Genomic DNA, 26,038 nt, shown 5'->3' with positions numbered 1-26,038 from the left:
GATGACAGGTGAAATTGTGAGACTAGCCAAGCGGAAAAAGGAAGCATACATGAGGTCTAGGCGACTGAAGACAGACGAAGCTTTGGAAGAATATGGGGAATGTAGAGCAAATCTGAAATGAGGGATTAAGAGGGCTAAGAGAGGACATAAGATATTGCTGGCAAACATGGTTAAGGAAAATCCCAAAGACTTTTATTCATATAGAAAAAGTAAGAGGGTAACCAGAGAAAGGATTGGCCCACTTAAGGACAAGAAGGAAAGTTATGCACTGAGTCAGAGAAAATGGGTGACATTCTGAACTGGTACTTTGCATCAGTATTCACCAAGGAGAGGGACATGATGGATGTTGAGGTTAGAGATAGATGTTTGCTTACTCTAGGTCAAGTTGAGATAAGGAAGGAGGAAGTGTTGGGTATCCTAAAAGACATTAAGGTGGCAAGTCCCCTGGTCCGGATGAGATCTATCGGTTTGCAATAAACAACTGCACCTCCCAGTCGCGAACCATTTTAACGCCCCCTCCCATTCCTCAGACGACATGTCCATCATGGACCTTCTGCAGTGCCACAATGATGCCACCCGCAGGTTGCAGGAACAGCAACTCATATTCCGCTTGGGAACCCTGCAGCCCAATGGTATCAATATGGACTTCACAAGCTTCAAAATCTCCCCTTCCCCCACCATATCCCAAAACCATCCCAGTTTGTCCCGTCCCCCCACTGCATCACAAAACCAGCCCGGCCTGTCTCTGCCATCCTAACCTTTTCTTCCTCTCACCCATCCCTTCCTCCCACCTCAAGCCGCACCTCCATTTCCTGTCTACTAACCTCATTCCGCCTCCTTGGCCTGTCCATCTTCTCTGGACTGACCTACCCCCACCCTACCTCCCCACCTATACTCTCCTCTCCACCTATCTTCTTTTCTCTCCATCTTTGGTCTGCCTCCCCCTCTCTCCCTATTTATTCCAGAACCCTCTCCCCTCTCTGATGAAGCGTCTAGGCCTGAAACATCAGCTCTTGTGCTCCTGAGATGCTGCATGGCATGCTGTATTCATCCAGCTTCACACTTTGTTATCTTCACCAGGATGTTGCCTGGTATGGAGGGTGCTAGCTATGAAGAGAGGTTGAATAGATTAGGATTATTTTCATTAGAAAGATGGAGATTGAGGGGGACTTAACTGAGGTCTACAAAATCATGAGGGGTATAGACAGGATGGATAGCAAAAAGCTTTTTTCCCAGAGTGGAGGACTCAATTACTAGGGGTCATGAGCTCAAAGTGAGAGGAGGAAAGTTTAAGGGAGATATGCGTGGAAAGTTCTTTACACAGAGGGTGGTGGGTGCCTGGAACGCGTTGCCAGCGGAGGTGGTAGACGCAGACACGTTAGTGTGTTTTAAGGTGTATCTGGACAGCTACATGGATGGGCAGGGAGCAAATGGACACAGATCGTTAGAAAATAGATGACAGGTTAAACAGAGGATCTTGATCGGCACAGGCTTGGAGGGCCGAAGAGCCTGTTCCTGTGCTGTAATTTTCTTTGTTCTTTGTTCTATCACCTTTCAGAGACAAATAGGAATGGATAACGCATGCTGATTGCAATGGCTATCGTCCAAGAATGAGTAAAAATGAACTTCTTACACATATGGCCTCCACATGAAGTCCTCCAAAAAATGCAAAGCTTTCTGATATTTGACAATCCCTTAAATTTTTAAGGGTGTAACTAACTGGTTAGATAAACAAAGTGCATTTGGATTTTCAGAAGATATTTGATGATTAACCACACCAGGAATTATCGCATAAGATTAGAGTTATTTAAGGTTATTCATAATGTATGTCAGCGACTTAGACAAAGGGACTACATGCAATATATCCAAATTACTTTCATTCAGGTTGTGGAAGCTTTGGAAAGGGTGCAGAGGAGATTTACTAGGATGTTGCCTGGTATGGAGGGAAGGTCTTACGAGGAAAGGCTGAGGGACTTGAGGCTGTTTTCATTAGAGAGAAGAAGGTTGAGAGGTGACTTAATTGAAACATATAAAATAATCAGAGGGTTAGATAGGGTGGATAGGAAGAGCCTTTTTCTAGGATGGTGACGGCGAGCACGAGGGGGCATAGCTTTAAATTGAGGGGTGAAAGATATAGGACAGATGTCAGAGGTGGTTTCTTTACTCAGAGAGTAGTAAGGGAATGGAACGCTTTGCCTGCAACGGTAGTAGATTCGGCAACTTTAGTTACATTTAAGTCGTCATTGGATAAGCATATGGACGTACATGGAATAGTGTAGGTGAGATGGGCTTCATATCGGTATGACAGGTTGGCACAACATCGAGGGCCAAAGGGCCTGTACTGTGCTGTAATGTTCTATGTTTTATGTTCCATGTTCAAAACTTGTGAAGAGGACGTAGCTCAATAATGGAAGTAAAATCTTTTGTAGGAAGAATGGAAAATTAGAATTCTTTTTAAATGTTGAGTGTTTCATAAATGTTGGTACTCGAAATTTCAACATCTTTCATAATTCAAGGAAAGCGAATATTGCTGAAAAAAGAGACATGTTGCTGAAACTTTACACCTTGTCAGGACAAATGCAAGAATCCCAAAGTTCAAACAATCACAATAATTTATACCACAGGAATAAAGGTTGGGTGATTGGTTGGCAAGTCAATTTTGATTGGATAACACCTTGTCATTGAGAAGGCAGTTGGAAATTAAACACCTCAAATGCTTGGGTAATTCAAAACACAAGTAAAGCATGAAGATATTCTTTTTGTCTACAGAAAATGGGTTCTTATTTTCAGCAGTATTCACGTTAGAAGAGTATACAGGATAGGCAGGATGTAACAACAAAGAGCTGGTACAAATACAATGGGCAAAATGTTTTTCTTTGTTGAAATCTTTTGTTTTAGACAGTGTACTAAATACACAAGAATCATTTAAAGAGTATCACCCATTTCCCTCTGTGGCTATCCCTGGGTAAGAACCATCTTCATGATAAGCAATATTGTTACTGTCCCACATCCTCTTTAGAAAGCGACAACTGGTGGTGGTTCAACCTGAGGGTCACCACACCTTAGGCAAAATGTGGAGTTGCTGGCGTTGGACGGGGGTGGACGTCAAAAGTCACATTATACCAGGTTATAGTCCAGCAGGTTTACTAGAAATCACAGGCTTTCAAAGGGCTGCCCCTTCATCTTCACTTAGACCTTACGCAAGGTTGAGAAAGAAGGATCTTTATGGTAACCTCAGTCTGAGATTTCAGCCTGCACTGTTGGCATCACTCTGCATTACAAGCCAACTGAACTAACTACTCCCCCAGCCAGTTCTGTCATAGCGTAATTGTACTGGCAAGTATCCTGTCTCCTATTTTCTGCTACAGTGGCAGTATGGAGCTAGATGGTACATGGTACAAAGGTACGAAGGTGATTGTCTGACAGAACTATTGATTTTTCTTCAGGATTTAGATGCTGAAAGACAACGACACTTGCTACATGCAGAAAATGGAACATCTGAAGAATTAGGGAATAAGCCATCTGCCTTACTCACAAAGAATCTCAAAAACATTTTAAGATCAGTGTGTAATAGCATTGCAACAAGCTACCAATCTGAAATGCCATTGCTGCTTGTGAAATTCCGAAGAGATCAGCCAGTGATAAAACATCATATCAATCAGGAAAGGTGATGCAAGTGAGATTCCTTCGTACATTGGTCTGGTTAGCTGTGACAATAAAGTGCTTTCATTCAAAGCCTAAAGAATAAACGTTGCATTCATTTCAAAATGCAATATCTTGGATTTTAAATGTTCAGTCCGAGAGATAGCACTTCTCTGAGGCTAAGTGGTTCAATGCACTATTTGGGAGAAAGGTGTGCTGAGAAAACATTAAAGGTTGGAAATGTGTGGAGTTCGTCCTTTACTAAAGGCTGGTAATTTGGGTTCTTTTGTTTTCCTCACAGACATTGAGCTATAGATGGACAAAAAGGAAACATTAAAAAAAGACTCTACTTGTAATCGATAGCAAGTGCCCCTACTGGAAGTTAAGCTTTTTAAACCTTGATGTGGTGTTGCTGGTGTTGGACTGGGATGGACCAGGTCAGAAATCACATTACGCCAGGTTATAGTCCAACAGGTTATTTGAAAACACAAACTTTCGGAGTCTTATTCCTTCTTCAGATGTTAGTGAGAGAGGTAGTATCAGACACAGAATATATAAGTAAGAGATCAAAGGCTCACACCACTGCCGAGGATGTATTCAACAAACCTAAGATGCTGTTAAATCTTTAATCAGTTGAAAAGTTTTAATTGATTAATATGTATGTGTAAATCCCCAAATTCCTTTGAAGGCCCCGTCCTGAGAGATCTGAAGGTTTTATCAGTGTAAAGCCGAGGTGACATTTCAGGTGACAATGCATGTAGGTGTGAAGCCTTATTTATAATCTGTTTGTGTTTTGGTTTAGAGTCAGACTGGTTTTATTTCTAAAGTAGGAATTTATAAAACGCCACATTGACTGACTGACTATAAATTGTGTGATTTTTGAACATAATTGAATATATCTGCAAATACAAATTCATTACTTGGATTCACGTGTGCGTGTGTACATGTGTGTGTGAGGAGGGGAGAAGAGTGTGTGTGAGGAGAGAGACAGTGTGTATGTGCATGTGTGTGCGCGTGAGTTTGCACAGGTATGTATGGGGAAAGAGAGAAAGTGTCTGTGTGTGTGAGAGTATGTGAGTGTGAGTGAGATAGAGAAATTATGTGCCTGTGTGTGCGTGTATGTCTGTGTGTGTGTGAGAGAGAAGGTGAGAGTCTGTAGTCTGGTGGGGTCACCTGCACTGCAACATGAACCAAGACTCCGTTTGAGGCCATCCTCATGGGTACTGAACTTGGCTGTCAGTCTCCGCTCAGCGACTCTGTTGTTGTACATCTTGAAGCCTGCCATGGAGGATGTTTACCAAAAGATGTGAGGCTGAATATCCCCCACAAGGAGGAAAGATCCAAAGATCCCTGTGTGGTGATTGTTGTGTGGTGTCCATTTATCCATTGTCATAGCATCTGCGTGGTTTTGCTGATATACCATGCCTCGGGGTCACTCTCTCTCACATGCGCACGCACACACACACACACACACACACACACACACACACACACACACACACACACACACAGATCTTCTTGCAAACACATATTGCCTGTCAAGCACACACACAGACACACACACATACTTTCTCTCTCTCTCCTTGCACACGCGTACGCATGTGCACACAGGCACACACAAACACAAACGCTCTGTCTCCCTCACACTCACACACATGCACGCACACATGCGTGAATCTATGGGGTGAATTTGCATTTGCAGATACATTCTATTTTGTTTAAAAAGCACGTAGTTCAGATGGTCAGTCAATGTGGCATTTTGTAAATTCCTACTATATAGAAATAAAACCAAAACACGGATTCTAAACAAAACCTCACACCTAGTATGCATTGTCTACCTAAAATGTCACCTTGTTTTTACACTAATAAAACCCTTAGTTCTCTCAGGACAGTGACTTCAAAGGAATTCAGGATTAAAGATTTAACAGCATTTTAGGTTTGTTTAGTACATCCTCATCAGTGGTGTGAGCGTTTGATCTTTTACTTATAAATTCCGTGTCTGATACTACCTCTCTCACAAACACCTGAAGAAGAAATGAGGCTCTGAAAGTTTTGTGTATTCAAATAAATCTGTTGGATTATAATCTGGTGAGAGATCACCATCAAACCTGCAGACAAGGGAGGCGCAGTTGTAGTATGGCACACTGACCTTGACATTGCTGAGGCCAGACGCCAACTCTCCGACACCTCCTCTTACCGCCCCCTGGATCATGACCCCACCCCCGAGCACCAAACCATCATCTCCCAAACCATCCACAACATCATCACCTCAGGTGACCTCCCACCCATAGCCTCCAACCCCATTGTTCCCCAACCCCACACCACCCGCTTCTATCTCCTTCCCAAACTCCACAAACCTGCCTCCTTGGTCGACCTATTGTCTCCGCCTGCTTCTGCCCCACCAAACTCATCTCCACCTATCTGGACTCCATTTGGTCCCCACCTACATCCGTGACACCACACACGCCCTCCACCTCCTCCAGAACTTCCAATTCCCCAGTCCCCAACTCCTCATTTTCACCATGGACATCCAGTCCCTATACATCTGCATTCCCCATGCAGATGGCCTAAAGGTCCTCCGCTTCTTCCTGTCCTGCAGACCCGACCAGACCCCTGCACCAACACCCTCATCCGCCTAGCCAAACTCATCCTCACCCTCAACAACTTCTCTTTGAATCCTCCCACTTCCTACAGACAAAAGGGGTGGCCATGGGTACCGGCATGGGCCCAAGCTATGCCTGCCTCTTTGTAGGTTACGTGGAATAGTCCCTCTTACATACCTATACTGGCCCTAAACCCCACCTCTTCCTCTGTTACATTGATGACTGTATCAGCAATGCCCCTTGCTCCCGAGAGGAGCTCGAACAGTTCATCCACTTCACCAACACCTTCCACCCCAACCTCGTTTCACCTGGACCATCTCCAACACATCCCTCACCTCCGGGACCTCTCCGTCTCCATCTCAGGCAACCACCTACAAACCGATGTCCATTTCAAGCCCAACGACTCCACAGCTACCTAGAATACACCTCCTCCAACCCACCTTCCTGCAAAAATTCCATCCCCTGTACTTAATTCCTTCGCCTCCACTGCATCTGCTCCCAGGATGAGGCATTCCATTCCTGTACATCCCAGATGCTCTTGTTCTTCAAGGACTGCTCCCCCCCCCCCGCTGCAGAGGCCGAGAATGCCCTTGACCATGCCTACCGCATTTCCCGCAACTCATCCCTCATACCCTGTCCCCGCAAAAACCGCCAAAAGACAATCCCCCTAGTCCTCACATACCACCCCACCAACCTCCAGATACAACGCATCATCCTCCAACACTTCTGCCATCTACAATCCGACCCCACCACCAAAGACATTTTTCCATCCCCACCCATGTCTGCCTTCCGGAGAGACCACTCTCTCCGGGACTCCCTTGTCTGCTCCACACTCTCCTCCAACCCCACCACACCCGGCACCTTCCCCTGCAACCGCAGGAAGTGCTGCACTTGCCCCCACACCTCCTCCCTCACCCCCATCCCAGGCCCTAAGATGACTTTCCATATTAAGCAGATGTTCACCTGCACATCTGCCAATGTAGTATACTGTATCCACTGTACCCGGTGTGGCATCCTCTACATCGGGGAAACTAAGTGGCGGCTTGGGGACCGCTTTGCAGAACACCTCCGCTCGGTTCACAATAAACAACTGCACCTCCCAGTCGCGAACCATTTCAATTCCCCCTCCCACCCCTTAGTTGATATGTCCACCCTGGACCTCCTGCAGTGCCACAATGATGCCACCTGAAGGTTGCAGGAACAAAATTCATATTCCACTTGGGAATCCTGCAACCCAATTGTTTCAATGTGGATTTCACAAGCTTCAAAATCTCCCCTCCCCCCACAGCATCCCAAAACCCACCCAGCTTGTCCCCGCGTCCCTAACCTGTTCCTCCTCTCACCTATCCCCTCCACCCATCTCAAGCCGCACCTCCATTTTCTACCTGCTAACCTGATCCTGCCCCCTTGACCTGTCCGTCCTCCCCGAACTGACCTCTCCCCTCCCTACCTCCCCATCTATACTCTCTTCTACACTTATCTTCTCCTCTATCCATCTTTGATCTGCCTCCCCCTCTCTCCCTATTTATTTCAGAACCCTGTCCCCATCCCCCTCTCTGATGAAGGGTCTAGGCCCAAAACATCAGCTTTTGTGCACCTAAGATGCTGCTTGACCTGCTGTGTTCATCCAGCTCCACACTTTGTTATCTTGGACTATAATCTGGTGTTGTGTGATTTCTGAGCTTTGTACATCTTGGCAGACCTCCCCCCCCCCCATTTCAGTATGTCAAAGCTATAAATAATTCTATTGTAGTTCATGGTTTGCTTTAGGAAAAGTTCAATTTGGAGCTACAAGAACATAGAATTGTCACTTCAACGGCCTGTTTGGTACGAGGAGTAGTTTCTGCAGCTGAGCCGTTTCTGGCCTTTCTCTGTGCATGTCAGCTGGTGAAACTTGAATTCATGAAAAATCTGAATCAAAAGCTGGCTGAGTATGATCATATGACTATTGATTATCATAAAAGTGCCCTTTAAGAAAGAAATCTCCCACTCTAATCTGGCCTGCTCTACTTGTGACACACAGCAAACTGATTGACTTCCTAACTGCCCTCTGGGAACTTTGGAATGGGCAATAGATGCTGGTCTGGCTAGTGTCTTCCTTGAATACTTTTAAAAAAAAGGTGGGCTGATTACATTCTGGAAAGGTAAAGTCCTGGTGGCATTACCACTCGACTATTCAGGTCTGGCAGATGGAATGCAATGTAAATAAATGTAAAGTCATACATTTTGGTAGGATTAATAGTAAAAAGGATTATTAGTTGAATAGTAAAAAGTTGCAGCATGCTGCTATGCAGAGGGACCTGGGTGTCCTTGTGCATGAATCACAGAAGATTGATCTGCAGGTACAACATGTAGTTAGGAAGGCAAATGGAATTTTGTCCTTCATTGCTAAAGGGATTGAGTTTAAAAGCAGAGAGGTTATGTTGCAGTTGTACAAGGTGCTGGTGAGGCCGCACCTGGAGTACTGTGTGCAGTTTTGGTCTCCTTACTTGAGAAAGGATGTACTGGCACTGGATGGGCTGCAGAGGAGGTTCACTAGGTTGATTCCGGAGTTGAGGGGGTTGGTTTATGAGGAGAGACTGAGTAGATTGGGATTATATTTATTGGAATTCAGAAGATTGAGGGGGAATCTTATAGAAACGTATAAAATTATGAAGGGAAAAGGTAAGATAGGAGTAGAGAAGATGTTTCCACTAGTAGGTGAAGCTAGGACAAGAGGGCATAGCTTCCAGATGAGTGGGACCAGATTTGGGACTGAATTGAGAAGGAACTTCTTCACCCAGAGGGTTGTTAATCTATGGAATTCCTTGCCCAGTGAAGTAGTTGACGCGACTTCTGTAAACACTTTTAAAGCTGAGGTAGATTTTTTTGAACAATAAAGGAATTAAGGGATACAGTGAGAACGCGAGTAAATGGATCTGAGTCCACCAAAAGATCAGCCATGATCTTATTGAATGGTGGAGCAGGCTCGAAGGGCCGGACGGCCTACTCCTGCTCCTAGTTCTTATGTTCTATTAAACCAGAAATTCTGCTCATGTTTTCTGGACCCAGTTTCAAATCCTGTCAATGTCTGATTGTGGAATATGAATTCAGTGAAAAATAAACTGGAATGAAGAATCTATGGATGACTTTGAAACTATTGTTGATGCCAGAAAAGCCCATCTGGATCACTAATGACCTTCGAGAAGAAAACTGCCATCCTTACCTGGTCAGGTCTACATGTGACTCCAGGCCCACAAAAATATAGTTGACTCTCAAGTGCCCTCTGAAATGGCCTAGCATTGCCATTCAGTGTGTCAAGGGATAGAACAAAGAACAAAGAAAATTACAGCACAGGAACAGGCTCTTTGGCCCTCCAAGCCTGCGCCGATCAAGATCCTCTGTCTAACCTGTCATCTATTTTCTAACGGTCTGTGTCCATTTGCTCCCTGCCCATCCATGTACCTGTCCAAATATATCTTAAAATACGCTAACATGTCTGTGTCTACCACCTCCACTGGCAACGCGTTCCAGGCACCCACCACCCTCTGTGTAAAGAACTTTCCACGCATATCTCCCTTAAACTTTCCTCCTCTCACTTTCAACTCATGACCCCTAGTAATTGAGTCCTCCACTCTGGGAAAAAAGCTTTTTGCTATCCACCCTGTCTATACCCCTCATGATTTTGTAGACCTCAGTTAAGTCCCCCTCAATCTCCATCTTTCTAATGAAAATAATCCTAATCTATTCAACCTCTCTTCATAGCTAGCACCCTCCATACCAGGCAACATCCTGGTGAACCACCTCTGCACCCTCTCCAAAACATCCGCATCCTTTTTGTAATGTGGCGACAAGAACTGTACATAGTACTCCAAATGTGGCCGAACCAAAGTCCGATACAACTGCAACATGAACTGCCAACTCTTGTTCTCAATACCCCGCCCAATGAAGGAAAGCATGTCATATGCCTTCTTGACCACCCTATTGACCTGCGTTGTCACCTTCAGGGAACAATGGACCTGAACACCCAGCTCTCTTTGTTCATCAATTTTCCCTCGGACTTTTCCATTTACTGTATAGTTCGCCCTGGAATTTGATCATCCAAAATGAATCACCTCGCATTCATAGAACATAGAACATAGAAAAGTATAGCACAGTACAGGCCCTTTGTCTCACGATGTTGTGCCGTGGAATAATCCTAATCCAAAAATAAAATAACTGAACATACATTCCCCTCAATTCACTGCTGTCCATGTGCATGTCCAGCAGTCGCTTAAATGTCACTAATGACTCTGCTTCCACGACTACCACTGGCAATCTATTCCATGCGCTCACAACTCTCTGGGTGAAGAACCTCCCTCTGACGTCTCCTTTATACCTTCCTCCTAATACCTTAAAACTATGACCCCTCGTGGCAGTCAATCCTGCCCTGGGGAAAAGTCTCTGGCTATTGACTCTATCCATGCCTCTCATTACCTTGTACACCTTGATCAGGTCATCTCTCTTCCTCCTTCTCTCCAGAGAGAAAAGTCCGAGCTCAGTCAACCTCTCCTCATAAGACAAGCCCTCCAGTCTAGGAAGCATCCTGGTAAACCTCCTTTGCACCCTCTCCAAAGCATCCACATCTTTCCTATAATAGGGCGACAAGAACTGGACATAATATTCCAAGTGTGGTCTCACCAGGGTTTTGTAGAGCTGCAGAATAACCTCGCGGCTGTTAAACTCAATTCCCCTGTTAATGAAAGCCAAAACACCAGACGCTTTCTTAACAACCTTATCCACCTGGGTGGCAACTTTGAGGGAGCTATGCACTTGAACACCAAGATCCCGCTGTTCCTCCACACTGCCAAGAATCCTGCCTTTAATCCTATATTCAGCATTGAAGTTCGACCTTCCAAAATGCATCACTTTGCATTTATCCAGGTTGAACTCCATCTGCCATTTCTCAGCCCAGCTCTGCATTCTATCAATGTCTTGCTGAAGCCTGCAATAGCCCTCGATACTATCAACGGCACCTCCAACCTTTGTGTCATCAGCAAACATACTAACCCACCCCTCAACCTCCTCATCCAAGTCATTTATAAAGACTACAAAGAGCAGAGGCCCAAGAATAGAGCCCTGCGGGACACCACTCAGCACTGACCTCCAGGCAGAATACTTACCATCTACAACCGTTCTTTGCCTCCTGTCAGCCAACCAATTCTGAATCCAGACAGCCAAATCACCCTGTATCCCATACCTCCTGACTTTATGAAGGATCCTGCTATGGGGAACCTTATCAAATGCCTTGCTGAAGTCTATGTACACCACATCCACTGCTCGACCCTCGTCAACCTGTCTCGTGACTTCCTTAAAAAACTCAACAAGATTTGTAAGACATGACCTGCCCCTCACAAAGCCATGCTGACTCCCTTTAATCATGCTATGCTTTTCCAAATAGTCATAAATCCTATCCCTCAGAATTCTTTCCAAAACCTTGCTGACCACAGGCATAAGACTGACTGGTCTGTAATTTCCAGGGATTTCCCTATTCCCTTTCTTGAAAAGAGGAACAACATTTGCTTCCCTCCCATCTTCCAGTATGATTCCCGTGGAGAGTGAAGAAGCAAAGATCTTCGCCAGCGGCTTAGCAACCTCCTTTCTCACTTCCTGGAGCAACCTAGGATTAATCTGGTCTGGCCCTGGGGACTTATCAATCTTAATGTTTGCCAAAATTTCCAGCACATCAACTTCCTCAATCTTGATCTGTTCAAGCCTGTTTTCCTGCTACTCGAAGTTTTCATTCACAACAAGGTTCCTTTCTTTCATGAAAACCGAAGCAAAAAGCTCATTTAGGGCTTCCCCTATCTGCTCAGACTCCACACTCAAGCTCCCTGCGCTATCCCTGATCGGCCCTACCTTCTCCCTGATAATTCTATTATTCCTTACATATGAGTAAAATGCCTTCGGGTTCTCCCTAATCCTTCCTGCCAAGCCTTTTTCGTGCCCCCTCCTGGTCCTCCTCAGTCCACTTTTGAGCTCCTTCTGAGCAAGCCTGTAATCCTCTAAAGCTGTGCTAGACCCTTGCTTCCTCCACCTTACGTATGCTGCCTTTTTCTTTTTGACAACAAGCACCTCTGTACCCGTCATCCAAGTCTCCTTAATCTTACCCCTTCTTACCTGTCTCAGAGGAACAAATTTATGTATCACTCGCAACAACTGCTCCTTAAACAGTCTCCACATGTCTGCTGTGCCCTTTCTGTGGAACAATTGCTCCCAATCTGTACTTCTCAACTCCTGCCTGATAGCATCATAGTTTCCTTTACCCCAGTTAAATATCTTCCCCTGGTAACTGCTCCTTTCCCTCTCCATGGCTATGGTAAATATGAGGCTGTTGTGGTCACTGTCGCCAAAGTGTTCTCCCACCACGAGATCTGACACCTGTCCTGGCTCATTGCCGAGCACCAAATCCAAAATGGCCTCTCCCCTCATCGGCCTGTCCACATACTGAGTAGGGAAACCCTCCTGAACACACCTGACAAAAACGGCTCCATCCAAACCATCTGCACTAAGGAGGTTCCAATCTATATTGGGAAAGTTGAAGTCACCCATAACAACAACGCTGCTACATTTGCACTTTTCAACAATCTGCCGGCCAATGAGTTCTTCGATCTCCCTACTGCTATTTTGGGGTCTGTAGAAAACCCCCAGTGAGGTGACTGCTCCCTTGCTGTTCCTAACTTCTACCCATACTGACTCAGTCAACAAACCCGCGGCAAGCTCAGCCCATACCACCTCAGTAGACGAATCCTCATCAAAGCTTCTTTTAGCCGCCGTTATACTGTCCTTGATCAACAAAGCCACACCTCCCCCTCTTTTACCACCTTCCCTGACCTTAATGAAAGATCTAAACCCTGGAACCTGCAACATCCATTCCTGACCTTGCTCCATTCATGTCTCCAAAATGGCCACAACATCGAAGTCCCAGGTACCTATCCAAGCTGCAAGCTCACCTACCTTATTCCAGATACTCCTGGCATTAAAGTAGACACACTTCAATCCAGCTTGCTGTCTGCCAGCACACTCCTGTGACAGTGAGGTCCTGACCATGTCCTCCCTACGGTCATCCTCCTGTGTATTAGGACTACACCTCAGTTTCCCATCCCCCTTCTGAGCTCGTTTAAATCCACCCGAATAGCACTAGCGAATTTCACACCCAGGATATTAGTGCGCCTCTGGTTCAAGTGGAGACCGTCCTGTTTGTAGAGGTCCCAACTTCCCCAGAATGAGCCCCAATTGTCCATGTACCTGAAGCCCTCCCTCCTACACCATCCCTGCAGCCACGTGTTCAGCTGAAATCTTTCCCTGTTCTTTGCCTCGCTATCACGTGGCACGGGTAACAAACCAGAGATGACCACTCTGTTTGTTCTAGCTCTCAACTTCCACCCTAGCTCCCTGAATTCCTGCCTGACATGCCTATCCCTCTTTCTACCTATATCGTTGGTGCCTACGTGGACCACGACTTGGGGCTGGTCACCCTCTCCCCTCAGGACCCCAAAGACACGATCTGAGACATCACGAACCCTGGCACCTGGGAGGCAACACACCACTCGTGAGTCTCTTATGTTCCCGGCAAACCTTCTATCAGTCCCTCTAGTTCGCCCTTGAATTTGATCTTCCAAAATGCATCACCTCGCATTTGCCCAGATTGAACTTCATCTGCCTTTTATCTGCCCAACTCTCCAGTCTATCTATGTTCTGCTGTAATCTCTGACAGTCCCCTTCACTATCAGCTACTCCAACAATCTTCGTGTCATCAGCAAACTTGCTGATCAGACCACCTACACCTTCCTCCAGATCATTTACATATATCACAAACAACAGTGGTCCCAGCACAGATCCCTGTGGAACACCACTGGTCACAGGTCTCCAATTTGAAAAACTCCCTTCTGCTACTACTCTCTGTCTCCTGTTGCCCAGCCAGTTTTTTATCCATCCAGCTAACACACCCTGAACCCCATGTGACTTCACTTTCTCAATCAGCCTGCCATGGGGAACCTTATCAAACACCTTACTGAAGTCCATGTATATGACATCTACAGCCTCTCCCTCATCAACCAACTTTGTCACGTCCTCAAAGAATTCTATTACGTTGGTAAGACATGACCTTCCCTGTACAAAACCATGTTGCCTATCACTGATAAGCCCATTTTCTTCCAGATGGGAATAGATCCTATCCCTCAGTATCTTCTCCAGTAGCTCCCCTACCACTGACGTCAGGTTCACCAGTCGATAATTATCTGGATTATCCTTGCTGCCCTTCTTCAACAAGGGGACAACATTAGCAAGTCTCCAGTCCTCCGGGACCTCACCAGTGTCTGTTTCCGAGCTCTATGACTCTATGACTCTGACTCTAAGCCTCAACAAAGAAGTGAAACCAGAAGGACCACCTTACATTTACCTAGGCTCTGGAAAAGACAACAGCAGAAATGATCCTGTAATAGAGTCATACAGCATGGAAATAGATTTTTTGTTCCAACCAATTCACGTGGACCACGTTCCCAAACTAAACTCGTCACACTTGCCGGTGTTTGGCTGAAATCACTCCAAACCTTTCCTGTGTATCTATTGTCCAAATGTCTTTTAAATGTTGTTATTGTGTCTACATCCATCATTTTCTCTGGCAGTTTATTCCATACGCGAACCAGCCTCCATCTATTAAAGTTGTCCCTGATATCCTTTTAAACTTTTTCTCCACTCGCCTTAAAAATATGCCCCTAGTTTTGAACTCACAAACCCTAGAGGAAACAGCCTTCTCATTCATCTTATCTGTGTCCCTCATGATTTTATAAATCTCCTTTCGATCACTCCTCAGCCTCCTACAGGCCAGCAAATGTCTTTGCAGTCTATTTTTATATCTCCCTTCATTTCCAGCAACATCCTGGTAAATCTTTTCTAAACCCACAACAGTTTAATAATATGAGGTTGTTGTCTTGCTCGCTGAGCTGGCTTGTTTTCATTCAGATATTTTGTCACCATCCTAGGTAACGTCATCGGTGAGGCCTCCGATGAAGTGATGTTGTTCTGCTCTGCTTGGAATTTATACTGTTCAGTCCTTTATAGTGATCAGTGTCATTTCCGGTTTTGTTCAGTATGGGTTTGTATATGGGGTTCAATTCTCTATCTTTGTTGATTGCATTATGGGTAGAGAACCATACCTCCAGGACTTCCTATGCGTGTCTGTGTTTGGCTTGTGCTACTATTGCTACGTTGTCCCACTTAAACTGATGGCATTCATTGTCCGAGTGTTTTGATGTTAAGGAAAGTTCGTCATGTCGTTTTGCAGCTAGCTGATGTTTATGCATTCTGATGGCTAGTTTTCTTCCTGTCCAATTTCATGTTTGTGGCAGTCTTTACATGGTATTTTGTAAACTACTTTGGGTCTGCATGTTGTGGGAATGGGGTCTTTAATTGCTGTGAGTGTTTGTTATAGAGTGGCTGTGGGCTTGTGTGCTACAATGATTCTGAGTGGCCTGAGGGCAATGTGGCCAGTGTGATACAGCGTACTGTGCCCTCTTGTTGTTTTGTAAGCATCTGCAGATGAAGTTCCAGGGATATCCTTTGATAGTGAAGATTTTGTGTTGGTACTCTTCCTCTTTCCAGCATAGTTCTGGCATGTTACACTGAGTGGTAGCCTGTTTAATTAGTGTCCTAATACAGCTTTGGTTGTGGATTTGGTTGTTGGGATGGTTGCTGTGGAAGTTGAGGATTTGGTCAGTGTGTGTTGCTTTCCTGTATACTGAGGTTTGGTACTCCCAATGGGTCATACATTCAACTTGCAACATCCAAAAAAAACAGCCCAATGTCCACAAACAGGAAGGAAACTAGCTTTCAGAATACATGAACATCAGCTGGTAGCAAATTGACACGAAGAACTTTCCTTAATATCAGTACACTCGGATAATGAAGATCATCAGTTTAACTGGGACAAAGTAACTATAGAAGCAACTCTTGGATAGTCACATGGATGATAGTAAAATGTAGGGTATGCAGGATAGTTTGATCTTAGAGTAGCATAATAGGTTGACACGGTGCTGTGGGCCAAAGGGCCTGTACTGTGCCGTACTGTTCTATGTTCTGTGTTCTATAGTAGCCCAAGCCAAACATAGACACACACGTGAATTCCTGGAGGCATGCTGCAATCAACAAACAAATAAAATTGGACCCCATATACAAGTCCACACAGAAAAAAACTGGAAATGACACTACTCACCATAACAGAGCAGACAGTATAAATTCTAAGCGGAGTAGAGCAACATCTCTTCATCAGAGGCCTCACTGATGATATTACCTAGTATGGTGATGAAATGACTGTAGCAGAAAAAAGCCAGCTTGGCGAGCAAGCCAACAACGTCACCTACAACCCAAGCTCAAATTGTTGCTTAAACTTTAAAGTTTAATAATATCCTTCCTATAATAGTGTGACCAGAACTGTATACAGGACTCCAGAAGCAGTCCTGTACAGCCTCAACATGATGTTCCAACTGTTATACTCAGATGTCTGAGCAAGGAAGGAAAGTGTGCTAAATGCCAGTTTAACCACATTGCCTACCTGTAACACAAATTTCAAAAAGTTGTGTACCTGAATCCTGAGGTATCTTTGTCTTACCACACTACCCAGGCCCCACCGATAATTGTATGAGTTCTTGCCTAGTTTGTATTACCAAAAAAAGTCCTTCTTACTAGCATCTGGAGGCTAGTGCCAAAATTGGTTGAGCTGTCTCACAGAGTAGTCAAGCATGCTTGACATAGTCATAGTCACAGAATGTCCCAGACACCATCATCACCATCCCTGGATATGTCCAGACCCAACAACAGGACAGACCCAGCAGAGTTAGTGGCACAGTGGTGTGCAATTAGAAGGGAGTTACCCTGGAAGTCTTCAACATTGACTCCAGACCTTAGGAGGTCTCATGGCATCAGGTTAAACATAGTCAAGGAAAATCTCTTGCTGATTACTGCCTTCCAAGCAACACTTGGAGGAAGCACTGAGAGAGGCAAGGGTGAAAGATATACTCTGGATAGGGGATTTCAGTGCACACCACCAAAAATGGTTCAACAGCAGCACTAAAGATTGCGCTGTTCATGTCCTAAGAATGTAGCTGCTAGTCTGAGTCTGTAGCAAGTGGTGAGGAAATCAACAAGAGGGAAAAGCTCCATTGACCTCATCATTACCAATCTGTCAGCTGCATATGCATTTGTGCATGATATTATTGGTAAGAGTGATCACTGCATTGTCCTTGTGGAGATGATGCCCCACCTTCACATGAGAATACCCTCAATCATGTTGTGTGGCTGTATCACTGTATTAAATGGGACAGACTTTGGACAGATCTAGGAATTCAAGACTGGACACCCATTAGGCACAGTGAGCCATCGACTGCAGTGGAATTGTACTTCAGCACCATCTGCAATCTGTGTGGCATGTCCCCCAGTCACCTATTACAGGATCAACCATGACTCAATGGAAAGTGCAGGAAGGCATGCCAGGAGTAGCATCAGGCATAACTAAAAATGAGGTGTCAACTTGGTGAAGCTACCAAACAGAACTACTTCCATGGCAAACAGCATAAGCAACAAGTGCCAGACAGAACTAAGTGATCAGTTGCTCGAAAAGGAGTACTCAAATCTTTTGCCCAGATATTCTTCTCTTGCTCAAATACTTCAATACAGGGATAACCTGGTTAGGCTGATAGGTGACAAGTAATACTCACATCACACAAGTGCCAAGTAATGACCATCTCCAACATGAGACATTCTTATCATCAACCCTTTATATTCAATAGCATTACCATCACTGAGAGCAATGTAGCTGAATTATTAACTGCCCTATGGGCAATCAATGCTGGCCAGACAGCAATGCCCTCATCTGTGAAGGAATGAAAAAATTCATTACAAAGAGACATTGATAGACTGGGTGACTGAGCAAAACTACAGCAGATGACATTCAATGTAAGCAAGTATGAAGTTATGTTAGGAGGATGAGAGGGGATCTGATTAAGATGTATAAGATTATTAAGGGATTGGACACTCTGGAGGCAGGAAGCATGTTACCGTTGATGGGTGAGTCCAGAACCAGAGGACACAGTTTAAAAATAAGGGGTTGGCCATTTAGAACAGAGTTGAGGAGAAACTTCTTCACCCAGAGAGTGGTGGATAAATGGAATGCTCTGCCCCAGAAGGCAGTGGAGGCCAAGTCTCTGGATAGTTTCAAGAAAGAGATAGATAGAGCTCTTAAAGATCGTGGAATCAAGGGTTATGGGGATAAGGCAGGAACAGGATACTGATTGTGGATGATCAGCCATGATCATAATGAATGGTAGTGCTGGATCAAAGGGCCGAATGGCCTACTCCTGCACCTATTGTTTATTGTCTATTGTCTATTATAGATTTTGAATTTCTCTGATTTTATTTGATTTATTATTGTCATGTACTGAGATACGGTAAAAAGTATTGTTTTACATGCTATCCAGACAAATCATACATTATGTACTAGCACCTGGTTAATAGAGCAGAATGCAGGATATGATGTTCCAGCTACAGAGAAAGTGCAGTGAGACAGCAACTCTAATATACAAGGGGTCTGTTCATAAGTCTGATAACAATGGGGAAGAAACTGTTCTTGAATTTGTTGGTACGTATTTTAAAACTTCTGTATCTTCTGCTTGATGGAAGAAGTTGGGAGAGTATGACTAGGGTGGGAGGGGTCTTAGATTATGTTGGCTGCTTTCCCAAGGTAGTGGGAAGTATTGACAGAACCAATGGAATAAAAGCTGGTTTGTGTGATGGACTGGGCTGTGTTCACAACTCTGTAATTCCTTGCAGTCTTGGCCAGAGCAGTTGCCATACCAAGCTGTGATAGGATGCTTTCTATGGTGCAACTATAAAAATTGATAAGAGTCATTGAGGAAATCCTGAATTTCCTGGGAAGGAGAGGAGTTGGTGTGCTTTCCTGACAGTAACATCAATGTGGATGGACCAGGACAGATTGTTGGTGATATTTACTTTTAGAAATTTGAAGCACTTGACCATTTCCACTTAAGCACCATTGATACTGTCAGGGATATGTCCTCCGCTCCCCTTCCTGAAGTTGATGACTAACTCCTTCATTTTGCTAGTATTAGGGAGAAATTGCTGTCTTTACCCAATGCCACTAAGTTCCCTACCTCTTTCTTGTACTCTGCCTAATTGTTTGAGATTCGACCTAATACGATGGTGTTATCAGCAAATTTATAAGTGGAGTTAGACAGAGTCATGAGTGTGAAAGGAAGTATGCAGCCTTGGAAGCTTTGGAAAGGGTGCAGAGGAGATTTACTAGGATGTTGCCTGGTATGGAGGGAAGGTTTTACGAGGAAGGGCTGAGGGACTTGAAGCTGTTTTCATTAGAGGGAAGAAGGTTGAGAGGTGACTTAATTAAAACATATAAAATAATCAGAGGGTTAGACAGGGTGGATAGGGAGAGCCTTTTTCCTAGGATGGTGACGGCGAGCACGAGGGGGCATAGCTTTAAATTGAGGGGTGAAAGATATAGGACAGATGCCAGAGGTAGTTTCTTTACTCAGAGAGTGGTAAGGGAATGGAACACTTTGCCTGCAACGGTAGTAGATTCGCCAACTTTAGGTACATTTAAGTCGTCATTGGATAAGCATATGGACGTACATGGAATAGTGTAGGTTAGATGGGCTTGAGATCGGTATGACAGGTCGGCACGACATCGAGGGCCGAAGGGCCTGTACTGTGTTGTAATGTTCTATATTGTATATTAACAGTATAGTTCCAAATTACGATAGTCTGTGACTTTGATGGGAGTTTGAAGATGGTACTGTTCTTAAGAGTTTACTGCCATTATACCTCTAAACCTTTGAGGTGACAATTTTGGAGAGTGCCATAAAGGGAGCTTTAGTAAGTTGCTGCCGTGCATCTTGTAGAGAGACTGACCTGTGTTTTATTGGTGGTGGACTGATTATTCAAGATGATGGATAGGATACTGATCAAGTGGGCTGCTTTGTCTTGGATGGTGTGAGGCTTACTGCATGCCTGTGACATAACTGTTCTATGATATCTCCCGCTTTTTTTTTAAACTTTAGGCCTTTGAACTGAGGTGACTTCAATTTTATGACATCATAAACAACTTGAATTAGTCATTGGATTATGCCCCATGTCATAAAGCTTTGAGGTTAATAACTGATGACAGAGTTGTCTACCTTGTGACTTTCAATCAAGATTCATAACTGAGTGGTGTCTCCAGAGGAGGAGGAGAAAATGGATAATGAAAATGATCTGGAATTTCGGAAAACCTTGGAAGCCGAGCGTAGGAAGCTTGACCTGGAGCGTCGGATGAGAAGAACTTATGAGACTGTTTCTCAGGATTCCAAAGAGCCAATGGATGATGCTTGTGCACTCTCCTCTCCTGAAGAAGGTCAGTAGTGCACAGCTTTTAAAAGCTTTTTGTCTTGTGTGATGCTATTTTGATTTTGACTTCTTTAAAACAGTATTTCTCTCTGTAATACCAGACACAGAACCAATTCGCTTTGCAAACAAATCGTGATTTGAAAAACAAAACACACTCCTCTGTACCTTCAGTTAATCAATGCTAATGAACTTGATTTGCTCCTAAACCTGACATCTTTCCATTGGCAGGGACTAGACACTGGAAGGACCCAACCTTTCCTTAATGCATGTTCGATTCATTGCCAAGCAGTTAGTCTACTCTGTGACCCAAATGGGAACTTTGCTGATTTGAAGTATCAGAACACAACAATGGATGTAGGAATAGACCAAAATAGCCCATTTATCTGTTGTGTAATTTGACACAATCACCAACTGCAATTTCTCACCTGATATAGCTCACATTTCTTTGAGCAATTAAAAATTGGCCTGTCTCAGTGTTAAAACTATCCACCAATGAAGCATTCACAAATTTTTAGGTAGAGAATTCAGAAGATTCATAGAAACGTGGAAGCTAGATGCAGGAGTAGGCCATTTGACCCCATGAACCTGCTCAGCCATTCAGGATCATGGCTGATCTTTGAGTTTAATAACATAATCCCATCCTTCCCCATATCTCTTGATCCATTTTGCCACAAGAACTACATCTACCTCCTTCCTGAAAACACACAAAGTTTTAGTCTCAAGCACTGATTGTGATAATGAATTCCAAAGGCACACCGCACTCTGGGTGAAGAAAATTCCTTCTCATCTCAGTTGTAAATGTCTTCCCTCATATCTTTCAACTGTGATCCCTGGTTCTTTACTCCTCAGAATCCTTCCTGCATTTACCCTGTCTAGTCCTGTTAGAATTTATATGCTTCTATGTGACCCCGCGTAATTCTTCCAAATTCCAGGGAATATAATTCTAACCAATCAAATCTTCCTTCATACATCAGCCCCGCCCTGTCAGAAATCAATCTGGTAAACCTTTGCTTCACTACCTCCATATCCAGAATGTCCTTCCTCAGATAAGGAGACCAAAACTGCACACCATGCTCCAAGTGTTTTTCACCAAAGTCCTGTACAAATGCAGCAAGACAGCTTTTCTCCTGTACTCAATTCCTTTCAGTACGACAATAAAGGCTATTCCGATGAAAACCAGCATAATATTTGCCTTCTTTACTGTGTGCTGCATGTGCATGCTTTTATTGACTGGTGTAGAATGCCATTAAGGTCATATTGCAACTCCTGCTTTCCCATTTACTGCCATTTGGATACCGATCTTCCTGGTTTTGCCAACAAAGTGAATAAGCTCAACTTTATCCCCATTATAATTCATCTGTCATGTATTTGCCCACTAATTCAACTTGTCCAAATCACAAAGAAGCATCCCTGCATCTGCCTCACAGTTCATCTTCCCATCTTGCTTTGTGTCATCTACGAACCCAGAGAAATATCTTGTTCCCTTATCTACTGCATTAATATGTATTGAACGGCTGAAATTCAAACACTGAACCCAGCAGTACCCCACTATTCATTAGCCACCACTTGAAGAAGGAACAGTTTATTCCTACTCTTTGTTTCCTATCTGCAAACCAATTTTCTGTCCATGTCAGAACACTACACCAAATCCCATGGGCTTTAATTTTACATGCTGATCTACTACTTGGGACCTTATCAAAAGCCTTCTAAAAATCCAAATCAACTGCATTTACTGAGTCCTCTTATCAGTTCTGTGGATGCATCCTCTTTCAATGTCAGCAGATTTGTCATGAATGATTTCCTAGTTTATAAAGCCATGCTGACTGTGTCTGATCCTGTGATTATTTTCCAAGTGCTCTGCTAATTAAATCTCTTGTACTGAACCATCGCATCTTCCCTGTTATCAGTGTTAGGTTAACAAGTCTCCAATTCCTTGTTTTCTGCTTGGTCCCTTTTTAAAATATTGTGGTTACATTATCTACCCTTTAATCCATAGGAACTGAGTCTATTGCTTCTTGAAAGCTGACCACCAATGTGATCAATTTTTCTAGGTCCATTTCCTTAAATACTGTGGGATGGCGCGTGCCACGTCCTGGGGATTATTGGCCTTTAAACCCATTAATTTCTCCAATATCATTTCCCCGACAATACTGATTTGCTTCAGTTCTTCCTTTAAATTAGTTCCTGTCTTCCCCAACAATTTTGACATGTTACTTGTATCCTCATTTCTGAAAACTTAACCAAAAATGTATTTAGTTGGTCTGCCATCTCTTGCTTTATGCATTGTAGCTCTTTTAAAAATTTACTCATGGAACAAGGGTGTCACTTGATAGGCCAGCATTTGTTACCCTCCCTAGTAGCCCATGGGAAGATGGTAGTGAGCTGCCTGCTTGAACCACTGTGGTCCATGTGCTTAGGTAAGCCCACAAAGTATTTAGTGGGGAGATTCTTGGATTTTTTTATCCTGTAAAGGAACAGCGATATATTTCCAAGTCAGGATGGTGAGTGGCTTGGAGGGGAATTTGCAGCTGGTAGTATTCCCTTGTCCTTCCAGATTCATGGGTTCACAAGGTGCTGTCTCACAATCTTTGGTCAAATTCTCTAATGCATCTTGTAGACAGTAAACACTGCTGAAGATAGCAAAGTGTGGAGCTGGATGAACACGACAGGCTGAGCAGCATCTTAGGAGCACAAAAGCCGACGTTTCGGGCCTAGACCCTTCCACAGCAAGGGTGCTGCTAAGATGCTGCACGGCCTGCTGTGTTCATCCAGCTTCACATTTTGTTATCTCGGATTCTCCAGCATCTGCAGTTCCCTTTATCACTGCTGAAAATCAGTTGTGAAGGGAGTGAATGTTTGTTGATGTGTTGCCAATCAAGCAGGCTGCATGATCTTGGATGATATCGGAGCTGTGCTCATCCAGGGAAATTTCTGGAGGAAAGGGACCAATACATGTCTTCACTAATCTTTTTTCTCTTCCCATAACTGTGGAAGCTGGTACAATCAGTTTGTTTGTCCCCCACAATCTTTACACGCATATTTGACTTTCCCCTCTTAATCTTGACCACCTTTGTTGAAATCTAAATTTCACCCAATACTCAGATCTGCTGCTGCTTTTTTAAGACAACTGTATTCCCTATCTTGGATCTTATACGCTCCCTAATGTCTCTGGTTGCCACGGTTGGGCTACCTTTCCTGTTTTATTACGAATTGAAATTGTGAATGTGCTGTCATGTGGGGAGTTCCAGGGAATTCCCCCCTGAAGGCTATATATATATATAAAATTGTGGTTAGCTTATTTATGATTTTCAGAGAATGTACAGACCCTACACAGACAGTGACCGGAGACCGGAATCAAACCTGGGTCCCCAGTGTTGTGAGGCAGCAGTGCTAACCACTGAACCACCATGCCACTCTGCCATAGGTGAGGTGCCAGAGGACTGCAGAATAGCCAATGTTGTCCCATTGTTTAAGAAGGATAACAGGGATAATCCTATAAATTACAGTCCCGTGAGTATCACGTCAATGGGAGGGAAATTATTGGAAAAGATTGTCAGGGACGAAATCAACACGCATTTAGAAGCAAACGGACTTATTAGGAATAGACAATGTGGTTTTGTGTGGAATTCGTCATGCCTCACCAACTTGACTGAGTGTTTTGAGGAGGTGACAAAGATGATTGATGAGGGAAAATGGTAGATGTCTTGGACTTTAACAAATTCCCCCATGACAGCCTGATACAAAAGGTGAAGTCACATCGTGTTGGGGTGAGATGGCAAGATGGATGCAGAACTGGCTTAGCCTTAGGAGACAGAGGGTAGCAGTGGAAAGATCATTTTTGGAGGGGAGGATTGTGACCAGTATGTTCCACCAGGATCGGTGCTGGGATATCCGCTGTTAGTAACCTCTATAAATGATTTGGAGGAGAGCATAGAAATAACAAGGTGTAGAGCTGGATGAACACAGCAGGCCAAGCACCATCAGAGAAGCAGGAAGGCTAATGTTTCGGGCCTAGACCCTTCTTCAGAAATGGGGGAGGGGAAGGGGGTTCTGAAATAAATAGGGAGAAAGGGGGAGGTGGATAGAAGATGGATAGAGGAGAAGATTGGTGGAGAGGAGACAGAAAGGTCAAAGAGGCGGGGATGGAGCCAGTAAAGGTGAGTGTAGGTGGGGAGGTAGGGAGGAGATAGGCCAGTCCAGGGAGGACGACAGGTCAAGGGGATGGAATGAGGTTAATAGATATAAGATGGGGACGGGGCTTGGGATAGGTGGGAGGAAGAACAGGTTAGGGAGGCGGGAATGAGCTGGGCTGGTTTTAGAATGCGGTAGTGGGTGGGGAGATATTGAAGCTTGTGAAGTCCACATTGATACCACTGGGCTGCAGGGTTCCCAAGTGGAATATGAGTTGCTGTTCCTGCAACCTTTGAGTTGCATCATTGTGGCACGGCAGGAAGCCGGGATGGACAAGTCATCTGAGGAATGGGAGAGGGAGGTGAGATGGTTTGCGACTGGGAGGTGCAGTTGTTTAGTGCGAACCGAGCATAGGTGTTCTGCAAAGCAGCCCCAAGTCTTCGCTTGGTTTCCCCGAAGTAGAGGAGACCACAACAGGAACAGCGGATGCAGTATACCACATTAGCAGATGTGCAGATGAACTCATATTCCCCTTGGGAACTCAGCAGCTCTTTATATATTGTAACAACTTCACATGCTTCAAAATCTCCCCTCCCGCTACCGCTTCCCAAAATCAGCCCAGCTTGTCCCCGCCTTCCTAACCTGTTATTCCTCCCAACTATCCCCTCGGCCACCTCAAGCCCCGCCCCCATTTCCTACCTACTAACCACCACGGCATGGTGGCTCAGTGGTTAGCACTGCAGCCTCACAGCGCCAGGGACCCGGGTTCGATTCCAGCCTTGGGTGACTGTCTGTGTGGAGTTTGCACATTCTCTGTGTGGGTTTCCTCCAGGTGCTCCGGTTTCCTCCCGCAGCCCAAAGATGTGCAGGCGAGGTGGATCGGCTGTGCTAAATTGCCCGTAATGTTTGGAGTGTGTGAGTTATAGGGGGATGCGTCTGGGTGGGATGCTTCAAGGGGCAGTGTGGACTTGGTGGGCCGAAGGGCCTGTTTCCACACTGTAGGGAATCTAATCTAATCTGCTTGATATGGAAAGTCTTCTTGGGGCCTGGTATGGGAGTGAGGGGTTTGGTGTAGAGGCAGGTGTAGCACTTCCTGCAGTTGCAGGGAAAAGTGCTGGGTGTGGTGGTGCTGGAGGGGAGTGTGGAGCAGACAAGGGAGTCATGGTGAGAGTGGTCCCTACGGAAAGCTGATAAGGGTGGGGACGGAAAAAATTCTTCAAAATCTTCCCCTC

Source organism: Stegostoma tigrinum, chromosome 2, assembly GCF_030684315.1.
Source record: "Stegostoma tigrinum isolate sSteTig4 chromosome 2, sSteTig4.hap1, whole genome shotgun sequence".
NCBI classification, from domain to species: Eukaryota; Metazoa; Chordata; class Chondrichthyes; order Orectolobiformes; family Stegostomatidae; genus Stegostoma; species Stegostoma tigrinum.
Note: the sequence above shows the minus strand (reverse complement) of the source record.